Source organism: Alligator mississippiensis, chromosome 2 (genome assembly GCF_030867095.1).
Source record: "Alligator mississippiensis isolate rAllMis1 chromosome 2, rAllMis1, whole genome shotgun sequence".
Classification (NCBI taxonomy): Eukaryota; Metazoa; Chordata; order Crocodylia; family Alligatoridae; genus Alligator; species Alligator mississippiensis.
This window is the reverse complement of record NC_081825.1, coordinates 283525499-283547801: the sequence shown is the minus strand read 5'-3', so window position 1 is coordinate 283547801 and position 22303 is coordinate 283525499. Positions and strand designations below refer to the sequence as shown.

General features: G+C 42.6%; 1 protein-coding gene across 2 annotated transcripts in view; it reads left to right on the top strand.

The window, feature by feature from the left end:
* The first annotated feature begins 293 nt into the window (after positions 1-293).
* The window catches only part of BEGAIN (brain enriched guanylate kinase associated), a 277663-nt gene continuing 255653 nt past the window's right edge, over positions 294-22303 (top strand). The window contains exon 1 of one of the 2 annotated variants that reach the window (XM_019481582.2): positions 294-527. The gene's annotated coding sequence lies outside the window, so the exon portion shown is untranslated. The remainder of the gene's footprint in view (positions 528-22303) is intronic. The other variant, XM_019481584.2, reaches the window with a different exon arrangement.

The following is a 22303-nucleotide window of genomic DNA, read 5'->3' as shown; positions in this document are numbered from 1 at the left end:
AGGGTGCCTGCTGTACCAGTAGATATTCCACTCACCACCCTCCTGTTGAATTCTGTGAGCATTTTGATTGTGCAAGAACTGAAAGATTTGTCAAAATGTACTTAACTAGTGAAAATTCCCACGTAGCATCAATTCAATCCATTTCAGTCTCGAGTGTACATGTTTAACTAGTAATTTCCTACACTGGTGACAGACATGCAGTGACACTCCTTGATGCTGTTCAAGTTTGTGACTACACAAGAAGGCACCAGCTGGTAGACAGCGAATGACCCTTAATAAGTTTGTTGGCAATTGCTCAACTTTGCTATGCAGGTTGACGCTCTCATGGCAACACGGACAGGATGTCATTCTCGGCTGGTTTCATTAAAAGAAAAACGATCCTGCCTCTCAGTTTAAAAAAAAAAAAAGCAGCAGCAGCAGCAGCTGTAACTGTTGAAGCAGCATGCACCTAATAAGCTACTTCTAAATCTGGCTCCATCATTTCAGTCTGTGGACTAGCAGAACAGAGCTCTCAGAATCATTCCAAAGTAAGTATTGTTTTCTCTTAGCCATAGAGCATGCCAGTTTTTTTTCCATTTAAAATGTATAATAGGTAGCAAAAGTCTTCGGCACTAAATCTATAGCACTGGCAATTCAAATGTCATATTGCAGCTTTAATATGATTTAGCATGCTCCATTGTTTCATTTGGCAGACATTGCTGCCTTAAAGAGGAAACATTTAATATACTGTGGTACAAGATGGCAAATTATATGGGTGCAGCTTCCCATAGCTGCAATGCTAGAAAGCTCATGGAATGATTTATTATTGACTTCCATAATAGTTTATTTTGGTGGGGGGTGGAGGGGTGGGAAAGAGTTATGCATCTTGCATAATGCACATCGTGGAAAATTGTGTTTGATCTTATCATAAATGGAAATGTGTATCAAGAATATGCTACTGGCCATTAAGTGTGAAATTGGTACAATCATTTTTACTACAACGGAGGGAGAGGGAAAAAAAAGTCATATGGTAGCATAAATATAGCTAATAATACACATGAAACCATACTTTAGCAATTTGTATTAAATGCTGAAGTAAAATATTTTACAGTGGGTGATTTTGTTTAATTATTCAAGGCATTAGTCGATCATTGCTAAACCCAACATGAGCTTTGGTCTGCAGATGAAATAATCGTTTGTGTGTGAAGCAGCATAAATGCAATTTCATTTGCCAAAGCAAACAGTGCATATTGTAGCTTGCCTCCTTTAAGAGTATTTATACAGTTCAATAGACATGTTTATTAGAGCCTGGTAAGAGGAGCTTGGATCAGGGGCTTTAAAGGGGTAAAGAAAAATGTGAAAGATGCAAGAAAAATAAATTGCAACAGTTGTAATGGAAAAAATGGTCATTGCAAAGAATAAAAGGGTCTCTGTCTCTGTTCCTACACACATTTTTTTCATTTCATAGCTGCCTTACTAGCTACTTAGCATCAGTTAGCAACATGTGGCTCTCTGATTGTGAACGAGTAATGGGCGTAGCACTTTGTAGGAATATATAATATATGCACATAAGACAGCATCCCTGCTGCCAGTGCCCAAGAAACTTTTAATGTAAGCATGTTCAAACCCTCTCAGTAACAAGGTTAAAAGAAAATTTTGTATGTGAAAAATCATCCCTTGTATAAATCGATTATTTTAATAACCACCATTTGCTATAGGGAAAAAATCCAAATACTTTCCTCTAATTCTACCCACCCATCCCCCTAACACTGCAAAACATGTAGGCAGGAGAGGGGAATTACCATTTATTTCTTCCATTTGTTTTCAAATTATTCATTACAATACCTTTAAAAAAAATCACCTGTCCAACACATTTACACTCAGAACAGCTTCTTTTTTTTTTAAAGCAACTTTTCCAAGACATGCTGAAGCGCAGAGCTGGAGCATTCATCCCCTTATTTACTGTACAACAGATACAGAAAGTCTTGGAGGATTACACACACCAAGATCTAAAATAAAAATAGAGAAGATAACCACTGCCATAGGGCTACAGTGAACAACATTAACCTAGGATCAGCTCTATGCTAACGGGTTGTCAGCCATACAAAACAAGTCCAGTTCTGAATGTGCTCAGTCATGGCCTGGGTTATCACAGCACCTTTACAAGAGCCCTGGAAAGTCAGGACTCTAGCAAGTCTGAAAGAGAATAATTGGTCCAAGAAGCAAGGGAAACTTGAGGCACTTTTCTCAAAAGATTCAGACAGGGCCAGGAATTAATATATTTCAAGGGGTCTCGATCACTTGGTGGCATAGGGGAAAACCGTCAAGCGGTAGATTGGCTTCTGAGATAGGGTGAGAGAAACAAAGTAGTTTTTTTTGGGTGGCAGTGGGAAGTCTTCATATCTCCAAGTACATGGAGGCTCTAGCAGAGGGGTGGGTAAAATGCAGCCCTTGGGCTGGATGTGGCCCACCAGACCATTCTATCTGGCCTGTGGGGCCCCTACAAAATTTAGAAAATTCATATTGATCTGCCCCTGGCTGCCTGTCATGCAGCCCTCGATGGCTTGCCAAAACTCAGTAAACAGCCCTCCATCCAAAATAATTGCCCACCCCTGCTCTAGCAGCATGTACAGACATTCACTCCCCCAGGAGAGTTTCTTCTTGCAATGATTTAACCCTGGTTGTTCCCAGGTTATTTTTCTCCTGAAGCAGCCATTTTTACCCTGGGGAAAAAAAGCCAGAACATCTGCAGGCTTGTGGTATCTCCTGGGAGAGACACTGGTCTCGGAGAAACTGAATGTCTATACAAAACCTCTGATAAAGGTGATAGGGGGCAGGGAGGGGGGGAAAGTATTTCCATCTGCTCCTTTTGTGGTCATCATATCCTCCAGCAACAAACCCATCATGTAGGGTACAGCATAGCTCAACAGATCAATTGTATTTATTAAAAGTTAATGCTTAAGGGCCTGCAGTGACTTGATATAGCACAAGTAATCATAAGTTGTTTTAAGATGTACTTGAGTGACATTGGGTAACAGACCTCAGAACTCAAGCTTTATTCATTTGATGGGATTCACATGTCAGAAGTATGTGAATATCAGTGACATTTTATTCTTTTTGTGGTTTAGATATTTGACAAAGATTTCCCCCATCTTTCACCTTTCTCTAAATTTCAAAATTTAATTACTGGACTTAGATTCCTGAAGATGTGAAGTGAGGGGAAGTTCAGGGAAAAAAATAACTGATGAAGTACTGGAAGTTCTATATTCATGTTCAGAAGGTTTTCCAAGAGTGACTGGAGTAGATTCCAGATTCTATTAAACTCATCATTACATTCAAAAAAACTGGTGCTATAAAGTTCTGCCACAAAATATGTATGCAAAATAGTCCAAAGCACTGATTTTGTAGGTGCCCAACCTGGATGGCTACATTCTTCCTGAGGAGAACTTCAGAATAGGCAGTATTATCAGTGTGGAGAGAAAAGGACTATTCAGTGCAGAGCTGGAGAAGCATTGGAGCCAAAGTTCATCTAACAATAGGAAACCTTTATTCCTGTAGAATTCCAAAGGATTCTCATCCTCGTGGTGAAAAACACAATGGACTTATGCAAACATTCTTACAAAGATTTTTCCTCTTGGAATATTTTTTTCTGTTTTTTAAGTTTTTGGTCTCTAGATAGTAGGGCTGTGCGAAGCTTCGGTTCCTGATTCAATTGGGTAGACATTCGGCCCGATTTGGTGGCCGAATCTCCAAAGCCAAATTGAATCAGGAAACCCTTTAATCTCTCCAAATTGAAATTGGAACCCTCTGAATCGATTCAGAGACATTTGGAAAGATTTGGCGATTTGGACATAGACACAGCTTTAAATGTTTTTTCTACATACCTCAAGGTACCAGGAGGCTCGTGAATGCTGAGATGGTGGGGTGGACGGAGGATCCCACAGGAGCATGGGGGGCTCCTCAGCGTGCTCAGCAGCAGACCCAAAAGTGGACCAGAAGTATTTCCAATCCACTTCTGGGTTCACCAGGGAGCTCGCAGAGGGCCCCCCCGCACCTTGGAACTGGTGGCTCCTGAGTCTGGGGGGGGCACCTGGGGTCCCCCTGTGGCTGATCACTGAGCCAAGAGAGTACAGGGGGGGCCCTCCACATGCTTGGTGGCAGAGCCAGAAGTGGACCGGAAGTACTTCTGAGTTTGCCACCAAGCACACAGGGTCCTCCCCCCGTGCTCCTGTGGGACGCTGCATCTGCCCCACCATCACCAAGTTCATGAGCCATGCCTGATACCTTGAGGTATGCAGAAAAAAACATTTAAAGCAGTGTCTAAGGCTGAATCCGAATCTGGATTGAATAGGACCCCTACTAGATAGTTAATTTTTATCATGTGATAATTACTTTGCGCATGTGGCCGATCTAAAATTTATTGAGATTCACCAGTCAATTGTGCAATATGTAATGTCTAGCTGGGGCGTAAGTAAACGAGATATGGCTTAGCCACCTGAGAGAGGTGGCAGGGGTGCACCGAAATAGTGCAGTGAAATAGTTTGGGCCCTTCTGAAGGGATGCATCCAAAACTGCAGTGATGGAAACTGCACTCCCACAAGAAGATTTCTTACCTGTGCAGTCCCACAGCATCAATTCTCTCGCCTGTTCTTTTAAGCATCTATTACTAACTGCTAATTGAACCATTAGATGATTTGGCCTCAAGTGAAATCATTACACTTATGACACAATAGGCACATCTACATGTGCCCCTATGGTATCAATGTTACTGTACGGTCAATTAGTACTTCCTTTTGAAAGTACTAAATGACAGTGCAGTAACAGGTCGTACTTCACCATCCACACAGTGCAGTTATTTTTTAAACCACTACATCGCCATAGCAACATGCTATAATGAGAGTTTGTATCACTGCAGTGATGTAGGTGTGGCATCATGGGTTTCGCCCGCCAATACTACATCGCCATAGCACATTGCTATGGTGACATAGCATCATGTGTAGATGCGCCATGTTTCACCTTTTCTATACCACACATTTACACAAAGAAAGGCCGGTGTTTGAAGGAGATCAGCTTATCAATGAACATGGGCTGATGCTGAATCTGAGCAAGACAAAGGTAATGGTGTCAGGCAGAGGAAAATGCTTTGAGGAATTCAGTCAAGATGCCGTCATTGGCTGAGGGCATACACTCATCATCAGTTCTGTCCATAGTTTAGGGGCACTTTTGGATTCCCTCATTCCAACATTCATGAGTAATGTGTTCCATCATCATTTGCCCAAGAGAGCCCTTCCCATCCTGGCAGACAATGGCTTTTCATGTTTCAGCACCTCTCAACTGGACTCTAGTACTGCAATATACCCTAACAGTGAAGACTTCATAGTCAAGTAACTCTTTTAGAGAATACTGGAGCCTCTCTCCTCAACAGCACAGGCTAATCAGAGTACAACATTGTCCTCCCATGTGTAATATGAATCCCATTTAAGGTGTTTGTCTTTATTTTCAAGGTACTCTGTGACATAGTCCAAAGTTATTTAACAAAATCCACTGGTCTGGAATGAAGACCAAAATTCTTCCTCAAATACAAAGGAAACTTTGCACAGAAATGGGTAAACTTGTCTATGCAGAATTTTCTCAGGAGCTGACTGAAGATTAAAACTAATTCTCTCAGCAGTTTAAGAGCCACCACAAACCTCATCAAGTGCAAGGTGACTTTCTTTGATCCTATCTTCTCTAACATAAATACACAGCAACGCACAGGCAAATGCTGTCAAAACAAGGAATTGCACTTGTGCTTCTGTTACTAAAGAAGAGGACTAGAAGATCACCAACAATATTAGTGTCATTGCTTAATTCACTAAAGGAAGGTAGCATGATGATAAGCAGTGTAGAACTTACATAGAATAGAAGAACTTATATAGAATAAAAACTCTGTGTTGCAGTTTCCTCAAGACAAGTCTTTCCAGCTTATATAAAAGCCATTTTTATTTTATTAAAAAAAAAAAAAGTTTGACCAGCTTTTAGGCCAGAATATGGTTAATCTGAATTCTTCTGCAGCAGGCCTAGCTATCAATGCAGTTTCCAGAGCTGCTGCATTGGTGTGATGGCAAGAGGTGGCAGTGTCCGCCCACCCCCCTGGGTTCTGGGGCAGTGCCTCACGAGCCACAGTTAACTGCTCAGGACCAGCAGTTGGACAGTCCTGATCTACAGCAGAGTGCTCAGTATTATAAGTCAGCCTTGCTGCAGTTCTAGTATTTGCCAGGAAGCAGTCACCCCAGTCTCATATCTAAGCTAAAGATTACATAGACCTCCTCACACTCAGTGCCACCTGTAGGGACTGAACACTGCTAGAACTGGCTGAAGTCGCTGTTCCGAAAGAAATAGGATCATAAGTGAAATGGATAAGATTTCTGGTTGCACACACAAGAGAGCACTGAATTCCACATCCTGGTGCACTGATCTCTATGTAGCTTTAATGAAGAATGCATTTGCTCACTTGCACTGAGGAGCCCTGTGAATGTAAGGAAAGCAAGAAGAGACAGTAGCAGCATGCAGTCTCTGAGCAGCTGAAAAGTCTGCATTGATGTGCAGTGTTGGCTTCCTAGGACGGGCAGATGGGGATACAGACAGAGCAGCCTGCTCACTGCACATAGAAATTGATAGAAGAGTGCAGGAGACCCTGCAGGAGCCCAGTGTACATAGAGCAACTACTTATCCCTTTAAAGAGTAGCATGTACCCTCCCATGCCTGTATTACACATTATCAAATGAAGTGGACCCAATTACAGGTAAGAGATGACGCCTGGAGCTCAAGGGCAGGGACAGGAGGTCTTATTCTTTGTGCAGTATGCTAACATGCAAGCAAAATGTTTCCAAAAATTGGCTCCGTTTAATTTTGCAGCATTATACCTTTATAGGCTCCCACATTGTGCCACGCTAACATTTGCATTACTGTGGTTATGAAGTGGGAAACACCTCTGCCAAAAATACTTAACTCATAAGATATTTAAGCAACTTTTAATGTCAGCACTATAAATAGTCACGAAGTACATTACAGGAGGCAAACACCACTGAAACTCATTCCTGAAATTTTCCTTCTGAGCAAAATAATAATATGCTTCCAATAATGTTGATAGCTACCTGACCAGGAGACATTGACTGGAATAGTCATATGGAATGGATGATGACTTGCACACTACTGTTGGCATGAGTCTAAGTAAATAAGCAAGCAAGGCCCCCTGCTTCTTCTAGCCCTGCAATTTGGTCTGGCATTACTATAATCAAGGCAGTGTGGAAGAGTCAGACCTAAATTGCTTTCCCTGCTACAGTTTGTTTGTTTGTTTGAGTGGCATGCAATCCATGTACCAAAGTTGAAGAGTTGTGGCTGTGGAGACTTTTCAAAAATTAATCCAAAGTCACTATTTATCTAAAATTACATTATGCTTTTGTACCGCATCAGTTTCAATGTTTATAGTGCCCTAGTCTTAATAGCTATGCCAGGTACATTTAGGCTATTTTAGCTTGAGTCGGTCATTCTCAGATTTTCTTCCTGCATTATTGAACAAGCCATGAAACTCACAATAAGTTTTGTTTGCTAGGAATTAAGCAAAATAGCCATAGGTTTTTATAAGCCTCCCACATTCCTGGGGAAAAAATAAGAGGGGTTAACAAACCAGTTACAGCACTTTTCTGAATACAGGGTGGTTTCATTCCATTTTCCATGAGCAAATACTGCTAAAATATTTGAAATCCCTAGAGGAAATTTTTAATTGGTACTATTTGGCAGTCATCCACTGGAAGAGAGCAACAGATCCATCATTCTGTTGGTTCTGAGGGCTACTTGCTCCAGCAGAAAGAGAGACTGCATTGACTGGAATTTTCAGTAGGAATGCAAAACTCACAGGGAAAAAGATAGTAAAATATGATGACTTACAACAGAAAACCAGATGTAAGGTTCGGTGCATTTCCTGTCCATTCTCAATGTTCTGCTCCACACAAAAAAATGCTGCTGTTAATATTTTGTGGTGTGAAAATAGATTGTGTAACACCTAGCCTGCCTTGAAATACATTATTCCCATTTGCCTGGAAAAGAGAGACACTTTCCAGAGAGATATTAAACAAAACTACACCAAGAAGATTTTACGCCAACACTGTATAGTTTAAAAAATTAGGCAAGGAAACCCACTATTAAATGCAAATCAGTGTTTTGGCAGCCATTATAGCAAGAAATAAATCCCAAAATGAACCCAAGTCAGAGAGGAACATCTGTATTATTTGAAGGGGCTGCTCAGTTGTGTGATGGAAAGGCCTCCATTGTTCTACTGAAGATGATTCAAAGAATAGCACACTGAGGTCTATTAAAGTCTTTGTCACCAAATGAGAGGGGGAGAGCACACAGTCAAAGGGCTTGGCACTGAAAGAGTCAGGGCTTAGCTGCTGCAGGGAACTAAGAACTTCTGAATAAGTCATCTATCCACTATGCTTGTAAGTCCAGTGGTACTTCAAGTACATTGTCTGACAGTGACCAGTACCCAGCATTTTAGATTAACATGCATATTATTTACTCAGTATTCTGTGCAGTGGAAGTGGAGATTAGGAGAGCTGGAGCTGGGAAAAAATGCAATTGGCTAAGTTTGGCTTTTAACAAAACTTCTGACCAGCTCTAAGGCCTAACACAATATGGTTTTCACAAGGATCTGTCTAACTATGTTTATAGTCTCCTTCCTGGGTAGTATCTGTTTCCTCTTTATTGTCTGTCTTAAATCAATGGGGTTTTGTTTGTTTGTTTGTTATTTTAAACAAGATCAAGAGTTAAATATGGCATTTCCAAATTAAGTACTTTGGTTAGCAGCTTGGAGAAGGAAGTTAGATACTTTTCTAAAGATTCAAATCGGAGCTGTGTACCACAAATATGGGAAATAAGAATTCCCACTTTAAGTAATGTTGGAAAAGGTCTATTGTGAGGTTGCCTGGAAGAGCTAAATAACTGGAGATAATAAAGGAATTTTCATGCTGGATCAGATCTTTTGAACATTGACCAGTACTAAACAGTTAATATGTAGGTTATCTACTGTGGATAAATTAGGAATAACTAGCCCATAGGAGAAGTTTCCTTCTAAATTCCATCATTTTATAGCTGGATTATACCAAAGGTAATGGAGAGTTTGTATCCCATACAAAAATAAGTCATATATTTTTTAAGAGGAGAGGATGAGGGAACTGGGCTTATTTGGTCTGGAGAAGAGAAGACACAGCGGATTTGACAGCAGCCTTCAACAACCTGAAGGGGGCTTCGAAAGAGGATGGAGCTGGACTGTTCTCAGTGGTGGCAGGTGATGGAACAAGGAACAATGATCTCAAGTTACAGCAAGGGAAGTTTACATTAGATATTAGGAAGAACTTTCTTACTGGGAGGGTAGTAAAGCACTGGAAGAGGTTACCCAGAAAGGTTGTGGAATCTCCATCCTTGGAGGTTTTAAGACCTGGCTAGATAAAGCCTTGGCTCAGATGACCTCTAGTTCCCTTCCAACCCTAATCTAGTTGGGGATGGTCCTGCTTTGAGCAGCAAGTTGGACTAGATGACCTCCTAAGCTCCCTTCCAACGCTAATTTTTCTATGATTCTATATTTGATGCAACCATGAAAGTATGTTGCCCATATAAATAGCACGTTGTTACAGTACATGCTAATTAGAGCTTTATCAAAATCACATGGAAAGAAAAAAAATTAATTAAAAAAGAAAAAAAAATTAAATAACTCTATCCAAATACAGTAGTTTTTGGCTCAGGCCCATCATGCATCTCTTACACAATGGAGAGCTCAGAGAAACAGCAACAATATGGCCTGCAGGGAAAACCAATGTATTGCAATAGAGAGAAATTCCCTTTGCTGCAGTAAGTATAGCAGAGCAAGCAATTTGATACTTGATCTAAAGCCTTAGGGGACATCCAGACGAGAACGTGCATGCAGAATGCGGTGCTGCAGACCTGTCTTCAGCGTTGAACGCTGCATACGCCACACTTGCATGCGTTCCCCCACTCTGCTAATTTGCAGTGTGGCGGTGGGGAGGGGGTTTGGCACCAGGAGATCCCAGTGTCAAAAAAAAAGTGCCACGCCTAAAAAATTGTGGCAGTGCATGTGGTAGCAGTACATGCCACCCAAAACCAGAGCTTGGTGAGCAAGAGCCAGGCTCCAGCTGCCAGACCACCACAGCTACAGTCCCCAGAGGCCCCCAGGATCCCAGGGAATGCTGCTGGGGTCAGCCCAGGTGTTGTCTGCAGCCTCTCCTACCCTACCTGGGGCAACGTGCTGCTTGTCAGAGCATGCATGCATGGGCATTCCCCTGGGACAAGCAGGAGCACATATTGCGCAGCTGCTGTTTGTCCCTGGGAAAACATACATTCCCAATCATGGTGACGTGCCTCTAGAGTCCCTCCATTGACAAGCTTTGAGGGCAACCTTTATTTGGAATTTAAAAAAGAAAACAGGTCAATATTTTGTTTATGTTACGCTTCGTTTTAAGTGGGTGACCTGAATCAGTGCAAACCTGTCGTATAGCCTCATTACCAGCAAAACTCCTATATTTTTATTTATATATATATCTAGGTTGACAGAATATTTTATTACGAGGATATGAAAGTATATAGTGCCAAGTATGCAAAACATTTGTGGCTCTAAAGAAATTATTTTAAGAAGAGTTAGAGCTGGTATATTTTATTTGACCCAAAAATGAAAACATCCTTCCAGAGCTCTACTCTATAAAACTTATAGTTGTCATAACAACCTACTGCAGCTTTTTTGCTATAGCTAAATGGATACATTCCATTTGCTTTTGGTACTATTAGCAAGAAAATACAATCTCCCAAAAAACATTCATATTATTTAGAAAAAAAACAACCATAGGTGCAAAGATGTTCTGTCTCAGAAAAAAGAAAATCCCATTTTCAGCTCTTTGAACAGTGGTCTGTAGAGACATTAGTCAGAATCAATTAATCTTTAGCGGTAACTACTCTGTCCTGCTCTATCTTCATCCCAAACCTGCAGGCTTGCACGGTGCCTGCAAAAAAATGGTACTCAGCACATAAATTAACCTTTACAAAAAATCATTATATGTTCTGCAAAGTCATCCTCTGTGGAACAAGTTCAGTAGATGCGCCCCAGAATACATTGTTCTGGGACACAGATATCTGACTATGGACATGGAATATTGGCTCATTACAAGGGGCTAATTTGTGATGCATTTTTAGACATCTTATTTATCATATCCATTTTAAATGCAGTATAGTATCTGTGGTATCTACGATCTCATCATCCTTGTTGCCTTGTTCATATTAATGTTGGTAATAAAAATGAAGCATTTAAACAGCCCCACCTAGGGCAAACAAATAAGACTTACCTGAGCCTGTGTGAACTGGTGCTATTGTCAACTGTCATTATTGTTTGTATTATAGCAGTGTCCAGAAAGCTTCAAACTGGACCCGCTTATTATGGGTTGGTAGCAATCATACCTAAGAGACAGCACCTTCTCCAGAAAGATTATGATCTAAATAGTCAAGATCAACCCAATAACTTCTTGCCAGGAATTATGGAAGGATCCATCAGGGTGATAGGGGTGCGGTCCCATGTCAGCTGTGTGGAGCATACATGTGAGGAGTGCTCATTGCATGTGTGGCACGCACCTAAAGGGGTGTGGCTGCAACCTCTTGCTATGGTCCGCAATGCCAGAGAGCTCTTGTATAAGCCCTGCACGTGCCATGAGCTCACCAGCTGGTCCAGTACAGGTTCCACCCAGAGTCCATGCATTGAACCAGCTCCAGAGCAGCTGTTCACTCTTCTCCTCCCCATCTCTGAATACAGCAGCAGGGAAGAGGAGGAGATAGGGATGAGCAGAGCCTCTGGGAGTTGCATGAAAGGAAGGGCTGAAAGCAACTGACTCTGGAGCTACTTGAAAGCAAAAACTCTGAGCAGACTCCATGCTGCCTAGCTGGTGAGCTCGGAGAAAAAGGGGACTGTGACCATGCATTGAAACCTCTGTGAATCCTAGGGTCACACCCCAAATATCACATAGAAACATGTCTTCTATTCCTTTCTCAGCTTGGCTATCACATCTTCTCCCTGACTCAGTGACAGGTGAAGTCAGTAGAGTTACATGAATGCTGACTGAGACTGACTCACTATTTGAAAATGCTTTAAGAGCAATACACTTAATATCTAAAATTTCTTAACACAATTATAGAATAACACACAAGATTAGCATTCAGGCAATCATCCACCTGGCAAAGGCACGTTATTACAAGAAAGAGAAGATTTAAACTGTTAATACAACTCTCTAATGATATTTCTCTTGGAAGTACTGCCTGGACTGCTATAATAATACATTGCTAGTCGAACGTGTCCCCGCTCACAGAGCAGAAAGAAAAATTTGCTTTTGGGGAAAAATAATTTTAAGAGCATAACACTTCATAAAGTAAATCATGTAACATAAAAACTAAGTCTCTGAAATTATTCCAGTATGGTAATGAAAGACTGTAAGGATTTGATCCTCCAGATCCTTATGCACATTCTTGTTTGATATTTGGTTTCTTTATCTGGAGTACCACTAGAGGCAAACATTTTTTGATGAGGATACCTTCTCAGAGACTAAACTCTAGTTTTGAGTGGCACATGCTATCTTTGCATGCATCACTCTGCTTTTTTTTTTTACCTGGGTTTTCTTTACCCTGGTTATTCAGGGGTAAAAAAAAAACAAACAAACAAACAAACAAACAAAAAACCCATACTGCTCCCTTGCAGCATGGATAATAGCTGAATTTGAAGTCCTTCAGAATCCCAGGATGCACTGCTCCAGTCCTCCCTCCCCCAAGCAGGGATAGAGCCAAAGTGTCCTAGGTCTGTGCTACAGATGTGTCTGCAGCACCACATACTGCACAGCTGAGCTCATCTGGACACAGCCCATGCGTCTCAAATTTACAGCACTTAATGAGAGGGTTAACGCTGGGATGTGCTACCTAGCTCATGTTATGATTACTTCAGTGTGCTCCATGTTGATAAAATATGCAATTTAAAGTCCTTCAGAATCCCAGGATGCACTGCTCCCAGTCCTCCCTCCCCCAAGCAGGGATAGAGCCAAGGTCTTCACCAGGCCCCTGTTCACTAGCCCTCTAGTGGCAAGTCAGAGTTGTGCAGGCAAGAAACAGTATTAACCTTTAACATGGGAGTGCTCACAGCATGTTCCAATTTTAACACTATATAAAATCCCAACAATTTGTTACGGTCTATATGTACATTCACCCATAGATATTATACAGTATCAAATTTGGTAACTGTTAACTTGACTGGAATTTTAAGGGGATGGATGTAATAAGATTCGTGCGATTCGTTCCCAAGGCATCCATCCCAGGCGTAGCGAAGTAAAAACCAGTGTCTGTCATCCTAAAGGAACTCTGCATAGGGAACATGCAAGGTTGCCATATTCTGATTGGATAAGCTGAACCTCTTAAATAGAAGCAAAACCTAAAGTAGTCATTGGAGTTTTGAAATTCTGAGGAAGTTAAAGTAAAACATAAGCAGGACAGAATTTTCAGGAATCTTGTCTTTTGCACACAAAAAAGCAAGATATCTAATATTTGGGCAATGTACTGTTTTATATTGCATACAGCAGCACACCCCAGAACAAAATACACACCCTGTTTTTGAAAGGCAGCTTGAAAAGGGGAGGGGTGGAAGGGATGGACATCTTACCTTTTAGTACAGGTAAGAAACTGAAAAGCAGCAGTTAGGTAGTTGAGCTATTGCCATCCCTGCACACCAAACAGGGCTTGCAGACTGAGCAACATGCTGGCCCAATCCACCACACAGGATCTGAGGTCATGTGGTGGGTCTAACCTTGTACACCAGGGCTGGCTGTGACTGGACCCTGTGTGGCAGATCCAAACTGCATGCCAACCTGAACCAGTGTATTGGCCATGTTATTTGGAAGCAGGATTCCCCACAGGTCCAGAAGTTTGGCAGTGGGAAAGCAGTGGCAATGTTAATTGCTATGCCTGTGAGAGCAGTGGCATTTAATGCTGCCACCACCCTCCCACTGCCAAATTTCTGGCTCCCCACAGGTCTGTATTTCTCATATACAATGCACACCCTGGTTTCTCCCAGCTGGTTCTGGGGGAAAAAAAATGTGTGTTTTATGTGAGAAAATATGGTGTTTCAAACAAATCAGCTTTTTTCTGGCTGAGAAACAGGAAGATACAGTTCTTATCACAAAAGAAATTGGTTCTATGCATTGAGTGGCTAGATTGGTGCTTGTGAAGATACCTTTGTTCATACGTAAGTGTTCAGTCCTGCATGACTAAAAAGCTCCTCTTTAATGGTTGAGTCATTAAAGATTCTAGCTTGTGTATGATGTTTTCTCTATTTCTGGAACAGACAAGATTTTTTAAGTCTCAGAAGCCAGGAACTTGTATTTTACTATGCATCAGTGGAAGCTGAACTTCAGAAATGCCTAGTTTTATTCATAATGACTCCTGCACCTTTATGGACTCCCACTTGCATTGGTGGGCTACCACGAGTGCACAAGGCTCCGTGATAGTAGACATGGAACTAGAGCAGGAAAAATGACGGATCCGCCCAGCAGCTGGACTCCATTTCCCATCAGCCCCTGCCCGCGTCACTGCAGCCAGTTTCTATGGAGACCCCAGGAGTGGTGGCACCATGACAGTGTGGGGCCAGGGTTTCCATGGAGACCAGCCCCAGCACCGCTGGCAGGGCACACAGTTGGGCAGGGAGCTGCTCCAGGGCTGGGGCTAGGATCTTGCAGTGGTGACAGCATGGTCTGAAGCCAGGGCAGAGCTGCGATCTGCTGCCTGCACACCACTGCCTGGGGTGTGTGGGCAGTGGATGGCAACTCTGCCCCATCTCCCAATCATATTGTCACCGCTGCAAGATCCCAACCCCAGAGCAGCTCCCTGCCCAGCTTGCACACCCTACCAGTGCTGCTGGGGCCAGTCTCCATGGAAACTTTGACCCTGTACTGTCATGGTGCTGCCACCCCTGGGGTCTTTATGGAAACCAGCTGCAGCAATGTTGGCAGGGGCTCCTGGAAAATGGAGTCTGCCAGGAGCCTGATTTGGTCAGTGGGCCAGACTTTGCCCACCCCAAATTAGAGCCTAAATCCAGAACTCTCAGCAAGAGCTCTCCCATCTCTGTGATAAAGACTGCTACAATACATTCCTGCCTCACTGAAGTAAAACCATTGTGCTACTGTCAACACAAAAAGTGTCCCATACCCTTTGCCAACCAGCATATTTCAACTTAAAATGGAAGAAAAAAAATAATAAATTGAGATACCAGAAAATGAGGATTGGTTCTTATACATTTTCAGGTAGTCTCTCAATGATTAGCATAAAATCCTGCTGGTTCATCAGGTGTAATGGAATGGCAAAGTCCAAATGAACGAATGAAGCCTTTTTGAACAAAGTTCCAGCACAGATGTCATGTGTGTTAAAAAGATCGGAAAGTCTTACCATATTTGCAAATTACACATACTAACAATGTAAAATACAACTGAAGAATTATAAAAAACACATGAAGTGTTACAAAACTACAGATGAAAACGGCCACTGAAATTGTGGATACAGAAATAACAGTCTTTTGGTAAATTGCCTAATGGGATGTTAAATGTTGAGCTTCTATCTTACAATTGTGTTATTTTCATCCTGGCTGACCAACTAGTTGACTCTGACAAGGATGACTAGAAATCTTGTCTTCCCTCATCTTCCTTGACTGGTTTTAGTTTAGTTTAGGTGCCATCACTGCTCTTTACTCTGAAGTATGCTTTAAAAGCCTGTCCACTGAAAGTCTCTCTCTAAACTACTATATTTACATCATCCAAGTATAATACACATTTTACCTCTCCCCCTCCTGCTATCTTTACTCCACTCATGACCTTGTCTTTTCTTATTTCTTTATGCTTTCTGTTCATGTCAGGCACAGATAGCAGTGGCGACAGGGGGCACCCTTGTCTCACCCCATTGGATTTTAAAATCCCCATTCAGATGCCCATTAATTTGGGCTTTGCTTTCTTCTTTTCTATACATTAACCTTATCCAACATATAAATTTCTCTGGAACCCCATTTCCTAGGACTTTGAATATGTAACCAAGATCCATTCTGTCATATGCTTATTCTAAGTCCAGGTTTGCTATAACTGTGTTTGTTTTCCTCTCTTGGATGTGGGCCTGTGTATCTCTGATCACTCTGATTTCTCCGGAGATCCCTCTACCTGGTACTGCACACACATGCTCTTCATGTATTGTCTTCTGGAGTATTTTTTTCATCCTTGAATTCAGTGTCTTGGCCATTAAATTATTGTCTATGTTAAGAAGTGTAATCAGTCTCAAGTTTCAGGAGTTTCTTTTTCCCTTTCTTAAAGAGTAAGATCACAACATCTCTTGGAAACAGGAGAGGCAGGGAAAGATTTTATGCTATTTCCTCAAAGACTGCCACTATATCCCTCCCTACCCATGCCCAAAACTCCTTGTAAAATTCCATAGCTAGTCCACCTTCTCCTGACGATTTTTCTTTTTTAAAGCCTTTTAAGCCCTCCTCCACTTCCTTTAAGCTTATCTTTTCTTCCACCTTCTTTGCTACCTCCTCCTCTACTTTCTCTTCCATCTCCTCCAGCAAAATTTTCATCTTCTTTCTGACTGTTCCTTCTTCTGATACAGCTCTTCATAAATCTTGTTGCCTCAAACACCTTCGCCTGCTTCTCCACCCAGGTACCATCTTCTTCCTGCACTGCTTTTAGCTCTCCTTTCACCATCTTCCCCCTAGCCAAAAAGTACTGGGATCACTCTTCGTTTTCTTCTACCCAGAGCGCTTGTGCTAAAAACATTCCCTCGCATCTCTCTCTCTTTCTTGTTTTGTTTCTTCCAGTTCTTCTCATACCTATCTTCCTTCTGCAGCTCCTGCATTTTTCCTTGCAGCTCTCCGCTCCTTCAACCTTTTCCCCACTGTCCTTCAGCCTTCCTTCCAGAAGAATTCTCCCCTCCTTTTTCACCATCATCCACCATTCTCTGGTACTCTTAAAATATTACTTCAGTGTTCTCTACCCCTCATGCTTTCTTGTGTATGCTTGACATATCTCCTCATCTTGTATCAGTCACACATTTAACTCCTACACTCCCTTTCCTTTTGTAGGACTCTTACCAAGACTCAGTTCCACCTTCAGCATGTGGTGATCCCTGAAAGCCACATGTATGGTTGCTTTCTTCCTCATATCTATTTCTTTTAGTACAAACACGAAGTCAGTTCTTGATTGTTTCTTTCCACTGGGGTCAATTCTAGTGAAAACTTTCTCCCCTGCCCACACATCTCTTAGCGACCCTTCTTTTACTACATTTGCTAACTATCTGGATGAACTGGGTAAAGTTCCATCTCCTCCTTCCCCCGTTCCATCACCCAGTTCTATTATGCAATTGAAGACCCCAGCTATTACCCACGGTCTCCTTCCAACCACAAACTGCTAGCTTTCTAAGCCTTCTTCCCCTCCTGCTCGGGTGGTACATATATGATGTCATAAACTTCTAATTCTGTGCCCCCAACTGACAGTGTCATTTGCTGCAGTCTGCCACTGATTATGTCTTCCACCTGCTTTGCTTTGACTTCCGAATTCTTGAACAGCATTGTCATGCGAGCCACTTTGATTTTCATTTGTCCCTGATCACCAGGATGGTCCCCATCTCCACCTTTTCTCAGAACGCTTATAATCCCTTTTCCCTCCAATATCCCATCTTCTTATAAGCAGATTATGTCTGCCCTTACTTGTTTTAACATTGTTCCCATCTTTCCCTTGCTAGTATGCTCCTGATATTAATAGATTCTATCATTAGTGCTGTTGTGCTTGTCTTAATAAAAAAAGAGTGCACTTGTGCCTTTAAGGTTCACCGGCGCTGCTGCTTCCCTGGTTGACTCCTCCCCTTCCCCCACTCTCATGCCTGTCACATTTGCAAGATGACAGATTGACTTTGCATTCAGGAAGGCTTCCATTTTTCCACCTCCCTGCTGTTTCCTGCCGCTAGCTCACCACTCTGGGCTGGAGCCCAAGGGAGTTAATGGTGGGAAGCTGCTCTCTGCTTCTGACTCCAACTCATTCCCCTTGTTGTCAGGTTTCTTTTCCCCAATTTTCTTCCCATGTGTTTTCTTCCCCGACTCCTGGGCTCTTTTATTTGTTCCACCTCCATTTCCTCTGCTTGTTTGATTTTTTTTTTCCTCTCCCCATCTTTCACCTCCATGTCCGGGCTCTCTCGTACTCCCCGGTCCTGTTCTCCTATTTTTTCTTGGGCTGCCTCAACTAAAGATATTACACTCCCTTCTCTCTCTTTTCCTCCTTTCTGTGAGTTCTCATCCATCATTTCTACTTTACTCTCACCCTCCTTTTCTACCCCGCTGTCCCTTTCTGATTTACACAGTTCCTTACGGCATCTGACCCTGGTTGCATAGGCTTTGGGACATCTGCAAAATTTCATAGATTTCATAGACATTTGGGCTGGAAGGGACCCCGGAGGATCATCGAGTCCAGCCCCCTTCCCTAGGGGCAGGAAGTCAGCAGGGATCATAGGATCCCAGCAAGATAAGCATCCAAACGTGTCTTGAAGGCGTTCAAAGTGGGTGCTTGAACCACCTCTGGCGGCAAACCTTGGGAGCTCGGACAGTAAAGAAGTTCTTCCTTATGTCCAGCCTGAATCGGTCGTGGTGGAGTTTGTGACCGTTCGATCTTGTCATCCCTTGGGGCGCTCTGGTGAATAATCGTTCCCCCAGATCCTGATGAACACCCCGATAAACTTATAGGTGGCCACCAGATCACCCCTGAGCCTGCACTTTTCCAGGCTGAAGAGTCCCATGGCTCTCAGCCTCTCATCATAAGGTCTGTTTTCCTGGCTTCTGATCATGCGCGTGGCTCTCCACTGCACTCTCTCAAGCTTCTCCACATCCTTTTTGAATTGTGGAGCCCAAACCTGGACGCAGTACTCCAGCTGCGGCCTCACCAAGGCCAAGTACTCCTGGAGAATGACGTCCTGGGACGTCTCTCCCCCATCCCACCCCAACAGTTAGTGTATTTTAGGGACTCCTGCCACTCTGCAGCTCTATGCCCCTTCTCTTCGCATTTGTAAGACACCATAAGGGGACAGTGTTGCAGCAATGAGGGGCACCTGTCCAATTTGCTGCATTGCTTTGGTTGCCTGTAGTATATTATAAAACACCAGTGGGGCCCCAGCTGTATCCACTCATTTGCTCTCAACACAACTCTTGCTCTCCACAAGCCTGTCAAATGCCATATTTGTCTCACACCTTCTCAACCTACATTACTCTTTGCACATGCAATTCCCTCTACCTTTCTATGTCTTCTGCCTCTAATAAATCCATATACGTTCTTACTATAAATCACTCATTCCTTTGATTTTTCCCTTGCTATAAACTTTATCCCTCTTAATACTTCCCTCCCATATGCTTCTGCATGTTTCTTCCAAAATGTTTTATACCTTTCACTGTTCCACTAAGCAAACTCCCAAGTCTTTCTGTTTTGGAAAGCAATCAGGCTAGTGAGATGTTCTTCCTGCACCTCCAGTATCTCAACACTGCTTTTTCTATAAACTCATATTTGTTCGTCCTTGATCTCATCTGCATGCCATCACCAATTGATATTGCTTTTATCTACAGTCTCCAACCCTCCCCAACATCTTTTGGTGCATCTCCCAGGTCTTCTCATCATGCTGCTCCTGGTAGCCCAGCCTTATGTCATGGTCCTGATATTTTGTTTCTCACCTAACATACCTTCTCCTGCTGCACCCACTCTATCTCCCAATTTCCCCTGCTCCTTTCTTCCTTCTGGCCTTGTTCCTCTCCCCATTGCCTTTTTTTGCTGCTGCCTCTGCCATCGTTCCTACTTTCACTGTTGCTTCCATCTTCTTAGTTGTCTTTCTTCCCTGCTTCTCCAACTTTGTTCACTTTCCATTTGTCTCTAGACTTCCTTTTCTGCTCTTCATTTCACTTTCCACCTCCTGGTTACTTGCCACCACTTCCACTGTTTTGAGAGTTGGGCTTCTCTCCTCCAGGCCTTACACCCCAATGCTCTGTCAATCCCTATTTCTGCCCATAAGGCATCGACCAGGCTTCCAACTGATCACTTTATCTTAGCCCGAGAGTATGCTGATGGGAATCCACCACAAGGAAAGGTTAGTGAAATCCATCTGAATAAGATATATGGCAGTGCCCATTGCACTTAGCTTTCCTCAGCACAGACTCATTTTAAAGTCATGGTGAGTCACTATATGGTATACATTTTAATTCATCTTCACACCTATAGCTGAGTTGTGCCTTTCTGGTTGTGCCAGAGTGCTAGTTAAGGGTGTATTTATAGAGTACCTGAACTAAATTTTCCATATATATAGAATCTTATCATTGGGGATTCGTCTTATAATCAGGGTCATTCAAGAAAATATGGTATTGTCAATCTTACTTTTTCATTTACAGAAAGCTAAGTTTTTCTCCAACCACATCTTGATTTAGGGATTTTTTTTCCTTCTCTAAAGTACAATTCTGACGAGTCCATACAGTCCTTATCTGAAATATCCAAGCCTCTTTGCCTGTAAAGCTTAGCTATACATGTCAGAAAAGAGTTTAATTTCCAATACTTCCTGCTTCTGAAAGATCACAAGAGGCCCTAACAAATAGTCAGAAACAGTTTTCTTGCACTTCACAGATTCCGTTTTGTGTCTTGGCCAAGTCCCCTGGTGAGGAGAGAGGATACAGCTATATTTGGAGCAATAAAATAAATTAGCTATAAAACTTTTCTTAACGTTTGGGCCAACATTAAAGTGGGTTTCCCCATCTCTAGCAGAAACATGTTTGCTGATGTTTATACTGTTAAAAGGGTCTCTTTGCAGTTCAATATGATTTAAATGAGCTTCTGATCAACAAGTAGTTTCAATAGGATACTACAGCTTTAATAGCAGCACTACGAAAGTCTCATGGTTAGGCTGAAGTGTGGGGAGGTAGGGGCATCAAGGGTTCCTGGTTCTTCCCCATGCAAGGTTAGAGAGCTAATCTAAGTTGCATAAGACTGTGAAAATATAGTCCTTACTTGGCCACAATAGGGAGTATGTGCTCCTAGTATCATAGAAGAGCAGGGCTGAAAGGAACCTCTGGAGGTCACCTAGTCCAACCCCCTGCTTGAGGCATGGGTCATTTCTGTCCAAACCCATCACTTGTCTAAGCTATTACTAAAACTACACAAGTCAACCTCGTTACAGAACCTAACCTGCCACAGGTAAAGCAGGGGGACAATGGTGGTCTGTATCCTGCTGCTGCAAAGTTTGTTACAATGCACTCAGAAGATTGAAGGAAGAGAACGATGCTCCCCACTAGAGAAAAGCAACCCCACCCCACCGCTTCTTTCCCTCCCCACAACACACAGTTTGAACCAGTCTGACCATGGGGTAAAATTCCTTCCTGACCCCAAACGTGGCAATCAATATGACTTTGAGTGACCTCTAGCCAGGAGCCTCAAGGTTTTGTGCCAGCAGGAGCATTGGCACACCCCAGTCACAATCCCCAGCATTGATTGCAGCTTCTCAGGAAGAGAGAAAAAAAAACCTAAAAATAAACTGCAACACTGACATGTGTAGCAAAAGGAAAGAGAAAAAAAATCCTTCCTGGTCCACATGGCAACCAGCAAACCCCAGAGGTATAGGGAATGCTTATAGGTAGCATAGGCATAACTACTCTTCATCCAGTTAAACACCTTAGTCTGCGATTCCAGTTCCTGAGACAGAGTTCGTGACTTACTCTAGGTGGAAGTAAGGTGTAAGGAGGGAAGAGAGAGGAAGATTAGTGATTCGTTCTTTGTTCCTGAAGCAATGCAAGAGCATATCAGCCCATACACAGAATTGACTGCAAACTTAGACAGTAGCTAAGGACCTACTTAAATTGTGATTTTGCAAGTTGTGTGGAAACTGAAAAATGGCAGTTTCTGCAATCACCACAAAAAATGGCATTTCATGTAATTTTGCACAAAATTGCCTTGGGGGGAAAAAAAAAAAAAAGCTCACCAGAATACAAAGAAAGCGCAGCAATGCACATGGTTTGAGAAAGAGCTACTGAGAGGCTGAGCTAGTGATGTAGACTCAGCAAAGGCACCAGTCAGGAAAGTGAAAAGGTTTCAGCGCCGTCTTTTAAAAAGCCAGATGCAATGCAGTAGCAATACTGCAGTCTGAAAATGAGCGACTGGCAAGGGGTAGGGCCGCCGGAGGCCGTCAGCCAATCAGTGGCAAGGGG